We start from the raw sequence: 6146 nt of genomic DNA on the forward strand, positions 1-6146 counted from the left end.
AAGCTGAAAGTACTCTAAAGCAAAGCATTGGATTTAGCAGTTAGGAGGTCACTAAGGATTCTCAGTGATTTCATTTGCTTCATTTTCCTTCAGATAGAGATTGTTACAATTTTTTTTTTCAACGTTTATTTATTTTTGGGACAGAGAGAGACAGAGCATGAACGGGGGAGGGGCAGAGAGAGAGGAAGACACAGAATCGGAAACAGGCTCCAGGCTCTGAGCCATCAGCCCAGAGCCTGACGTGGGGCTCGAACTCATGGACCACGAGATCGTGACCTGGCTGAAGTCGGACGCTTAACCGACTGCGCCACCCAGGCGCCCCCCTTTTTTTTTTTCAACGTTTGAGATTGTTACAATTTAAAAAAAAAATTTATTTATTTATTTTGAGAGAGAGAGGGAGAGAGAGAGCATGTGCACGAGTGGGGGGAGGGGCAGAGAAAGAGGCGGGAGAGAATCCCAAGCAGGCTGCGCACTGTCAGTACAGAGCCTGATGCAGGGCTCCATCTCACAAACCATGAAATCATGACCTGAGTTGAAATCAACAGTCGGATGCTTAACCATCTGAACCACCCAGGATCCCCAAGGTTGCTAAAATTTAATCCTGTTTTAGGGGCACCTGGGTGGTTCAGTAGGTTAAGTGTCCAACTTTGGCTCAGGTCATGATTTCATCATAGTTCCTGAATTGGAACCCCGCGTCAGGCTGTCTGCTATCAATGCAGAGCCTGCTTGAAATTTTCTGCCCCCCTCTCTGTCACCCCCCCTCAAAAATAAATAAAATATTAAAAATTTTTAAAAATTTAACTCTTTTAGATCTGTGTAAAATATTTACATGGTTTCAAAGTCAAGTATACAAAACATACCTGGCTTCTATGTCTGTCTCTATCCTATTCCTCTTCTCACCCCATTAATAATGATTTCTATTTTTCTTTTTTTTGTTTAGTTATTTATTTTGAGAGAGAGAGAGTGTGTGTGTGCATGTGTGGGGGAGGGGCGGAGGGAGAGAGAGAGAGGAGAGAGAGAGAGAGAGAGAGAGAGAGAGAGAGAGAATCCCAAGCAGGCTCTGCTTGGTTAGCACAGAGCCTGACATGGGGCTCGATCGCACCGTGAGATCAGGACCTGAGCCAAAATCCAGAGTCGGTCACTTAACCAACCCAGGTGCCCCAGGAACGATTTCTTTTTAATTTTGTGATTTATTTTATGTTGTTTTTCTTTTTAGATTTGAGAGGGTTGTTTTTTCATGTCCAAGTACATATGGATGTTTGGTCCTACCAAACAATCCCACTACCCTTCACAAGAAAGAGGAACGTTTACTTTCAGTTTCTCTTTTAGAGACGGCCTAACCTTTGGTAGCTGACTTGTAATGGGTCAGAGTGCAGGCAGAAGGGTAGTGGCATTGATCCAGTTGGGCATCCAGTAATCGGTCAGCCAGTCAGCCTGGCCTGGGTAGCAGCATTCAAATATTAATGGTAGTAATTGCCTTTGTAGGTTTGAGGAGTACTGAGGGAAATGTTTGTCTTGCAGTTACTGTCAGTGTATCATGAACCTAGTGTTCAATATGTTCCTGTAAAATCATAAACCAGAAACTATTAACTGAGGTTATACCATCATTGAAGGCTTCTATTGGTCACCAGATAATCTCTCTCTTTTTTTTTAAAGTTTACTTATTTTGAGAGAGAGAGTGTGTGAGCAGGATGGGGATCATAGAGAGGGAGAGAGAGAATCTTTTTTTCCTTTTTAAAAAAATTTTTTAACGTTTATTTCTGAGACAGAGAGAGACAGAGCATGAGCGTGGGAGGGGCAGAGAGAGAGGGAGACACAGAATCTGAAGCAGACTCCAGGCTCTGAGCTGTCAGCACAGAGCCCGACGTGGGGCTTGAACTCACAAACTATGAGATCATGACATGAGCTGAAGTCGGTTGCTCAACCGACTGAGCCACCCAGGCTCCCCGAGAGAGAGAGAATCTTAAGCCGGCTCTGCTCTGTCAGCATAGAGCCCAACTGGGGGCTCAATCCCACAAACCATGAGATCATGACCTGAACTAAAATCAAGAGTCAGATGCTTAACCAACTGAGCCACCCAGGCACCCCACCAGATTCTCTCCAGATTGAAGACTAGAGTCTTCAAATACTCTCTCTCTTTCTCTCTCTCTCTATTCCATTCTTTGCTGGTACCAGAGACAAGTAATGGGAAGAAAATCAATGATCCAGGAATGGGACTCTCAGTTTCAAGTCCATGGGCAGCAGTAGTTTGATCTGTGTGGAGAACATCAAACAAACAGAGTTCTTTCAGAAGTTTCTCTCTCTACCATTGGCTTTTTTAAAAGAAGTTTTCGTGAAAATATATGTAACCCTGTGGAAGTACATCAGAACCTTCTCCAGAGAAGATCACCATTCTGTGTTCTTCCAAATGTACTTGGAAATTAAATACATATCTACTGGAGTGTTAACTGTTGTAAGGTCATAAGTTTCCAAGGAAAATATGACTTCATTCAATATCTGAATGCGTTCCTCACAGTTAAAAAGGACTTCATGATGTTCACTCCCAATGTGATCTGCTACCTTTCCAGCAGCCAGTAAATGGGGACTTTCTCCCTGCCAGTTGCAAATGTCTGAGAACATACTGTCCCAGAGCCTCTTTTAGCTGCTTCAATAGGGTGACAGCAACTCAGCTGGAATCCAAGCCCCCTGATAAAAGGCATCCAGTCCTTCTGTCATCCAGTGTTTCTTAATAGCACTGTTAAAAAGGATCCAAAAAAAACAAAAAAAAAAGGTAGACATGTATATGAAGAGGAAAAAAGAACATGACTAAATCTGCTTCCCCAGGAAACATTACTTACTTTGTCACAATGGAATCACAACAGGTTTGCCTTGAGTTTCGGTTTTCAGGATTGTTCCCCTTGTCTCTTGCATCATCAGTTTTTCTCCTCTCTACTGGATCATTTATAGCATATGTACATCCACGCACACTGTACTGTCTCTCATCTTCCACCTTTCCCTGTCCTTTATAGCAAAAGTCCTTGAAAGAGTGGCCTATACTTGCTGTCTCCAGTTCTCTTCACCTTCTCTTAGCAGTTTCTGTGTCAAGACCTGGGAATAGTTTCTCTACACTGTTACAGAGGGCAAGCAGATGTTCATCTCTGCAGTGATGATAGTGAATCATTTCCACAGATACAACTTTGTCACTTGGCTTTAAATCAAGAATTTGATAGTGTACCAGAAGAAAAGGCTCCACTTTTTTTTTTAAGGTTCCATTTTGATAAAGGAGTTGTGATATGCTTCAAGTTAACAAGACCTTTAGCTTCTAAACAAATAGCCAAAAATCCGTCTTCTATCGTGACTTTAAACAAAGATCTGACTTCATAGGTGACCATGCCCAGGAACACTTTCTTATTGGCAGTATCCTAAAAAATAAATACAAACACCTCATCCAACATACAAGTTATTTGCTCAGTTTCTCCTTTATTATAATGACGAAGGATGACTCACCATCCATTTTGGTCTAATAATTAAATTCAAAATAAATTCAAAATAAGTCCAATAGGAGAATTAAAGTCTAATTAAATTAAAAAGGAAAATGTGTTTGGGGTGCCTGGGTGGCTCAGTCAGTTAAGCGTCTGAATCTTGGCTTTGGCTCAGGTCATGATCTTTTTAGGGAATCTTTTTAGGAAACCTGCATCAGGCTCTGCACAGGACGTGTGGAGCTTGCTTGGGATTCTCTCTGTCTCCCTCTCTCTCTAATCCTCCCCTACTTGCACTATCTCTGTCTCTCTCAAAATAAATAAATGAACTTAAAAAAAAAGGAAATGTATTTTGTCTCCTTGTGGTTGTAGATTTTGCCTTCGTAACAAAGCCACAGTAAAGATATTTCTTTGCTCAAATTGGTTGCAATCCAAACAACTGGTCAACCACTGCCAACCAGTGAAATCCAAAACAGCAATTTATGTATCTGTTGACATTCTGAAGATGAAGTGAATCTGGACCTCTGTGTGCAATCTTCATAGCACTCAGACACTGATCAGAGAAACCATCATCACTGCCAAAAAGGGCCCAAATGCCACAGATGGCACGGTGGAGTTACAGGCTCTCTGGGTGTGAGCAGGTCAGACTGTTAGCAGGAGTGGAGGTAAGAGCTATGGATTATCTCCATTTTTTTTTTTTTTTAAGTAGGCTTCACACCCAACGTGGAGCCCAGTGCAGGGCTTGAGCTTATGACCCTGAAATCAAGACCTGAGCTGAGATCAAGAGTAGGACACTCAACCAACTGAGCCACCCAGGTACCCCTCCATTGTTCCTAATATAAGCATATCTATGTATCTATATCTAGTCCTCATTTCTTAGATAAATGTTAGTATACTATACATACTTTTCTCTACATTGATTTTTTTTTTTAAGTAGGCTCCACACCCTAACATAGGGCTTGAACTCACAACTCTAGGATCAAGAGTTGTAGGCTGTACTGACTGAGCCAGCCACGCATCCCTACCTTGATTTCTTTCTCTCAACAATATATCCTGGCAATCAGTCCACTGTTGTATGTAGATATTTTCCTTATTTCCTATTACAGGTACACAGTACCCTATTAGATGGATGTTCTGGTACATTTTAAGACTGAGGGTATTAGGAAAGGTTCAAAGCATGGGAAATCTTTTGGAAGAGAAGGCCTTTTATTTTGCTAATCTGTGGGTAACTCCAGGGTCCCTATTGAGGCTTAGATGATGGTGCCAATAGAGAGATGACTGAGTATTATTAACACAAAATTGCTGCTGGCTGGTCCTATATAATAAATCTCTTTGTTCTCTGAGCTAAAGAGCAGCTAGAAGGATTTGAAAGAAGAAATAGGCTTTTTCCTCTCCTCCTATACTTCCTTTTTGTAATATACTGTCTGTTACACCATTAGGTTTTAAAGCAAGCCTCGAGGTAACCTGGAGTACAGCTATCTCACAGCAGAGATATCTACCAGGGAAGTGCTGCTTTCACCTTTGTGAAACCACTTTCCTGATAATTGCTATTTCTCCTCTGATTCCTTCTGGAATCAATTCGTTGAGCAGACGAGGTCTCCTGTTACAAATCTCCGACTTGAGTAAAAAGTAGCATAGCTTCACTCCAAAGCCCATTATACACTAGATTCCCAAATTCAGTCTCTGGTCTGTCTCCCATCCCGCATTATGCTCAGCCATATTGTCCAGTAAAGCTCATGGAAGACAGTGTTTCAGTGAGTACTATATAGTAGCATAGCTAGCAGCATACATAGGCAAAACTTTCAGTGGGGCTAATAGAACAAAACTCAGGGAAAGTAGAACATAGAAGATATTTGCTCTTCTTTTCCCTCTGTCTCAGCCCACCTCCTCATCCCTCCTCAAAGAGAAGAGCTGCTACTATAATTGGCCATACTTGGTTGACCTAGTTATTAGAGGAGTGGGAAGCACTGTTTTAAGAGATTATGCATAAAGCCTATATGAGGAAGATTTTGAAACAGTTCTGAAAAATCACAAAAATATGATCAAAAATAGAAACACATTCCTTGTTCTTGGAGAGGACCAATCAACATCATAAATATTTCAAGTCTCTCCAAGTTAATATATAAATTTAATGTAATTCCCTAAAAAGATGCCAGCAAAATTTTCCTGGCACTGGATCCTAAACTTCACATGGAAAAATAAATAAGCAGGAATACTCATGAACATCTTCAAAAGAAAGCAATTAGAGGGGTTGGCCTTACCACATATTAAAAATTACTATAAAGATCCTATAATTAAAACAGTGTGGTGTTGATACCTGGCTAACAGACAAACCAATGGAAATAATTTCAAGCATATGTGGAAATTTAGCATATGACAAAGGAAGCATCTTAAATCATTGAGGGGAAAGATTAACTTAAAAAAATGGGATTAGCACAACTGGAGAGTCATTTGAAAAAAATATATATTTGAATTTATGTCCCTTACTTTACATTAAAATATACTCTAAATAGATCAGTTATTTCAATGTAAAAAAAAATGAAACAACATATTCAAGAGTGAATCATATCCATTTCTTTATTACCTGGACATGAGGAAAGCCATTCTATTATAATTCAAATCCCAGAAGCCATGGAGAAAGATCAATACATTTAAATACATCTCTACCTATCTAACATTTGATATCTA

General features: G+C 40.4%; 1 pseudogene; it reads right to left on the minus strand.

Annotated features, from left to right (window-relative positions):
• Positions 1 to 1365: 1365 nt before the first annotated feature.
• On the minus strand, positions 1366 to 5114 carry LOC123610453 (annotated as a pseudogene).
• Between the last annotated feature and the right edge of the window lie 1032 nt (positions 5115 to 6146).

This window comes from Leopardus geoffroyi, chromosome A1 (assembly GCF_018350155.1).
Source record: "Leopardus geoffroyi isolate Oge1 chromosome A1, O.geoffroyi_Oge1_pat1.0, whole genome shotgun sequence".
In the NCBI taxonomy this organism is placed as follows: domain Eukaryota; kingdom Metazoa; phylum Chordata; class Mammalia; order Carnivora; family Felidae; genus Leopardus; species Leopardus geoffroyi.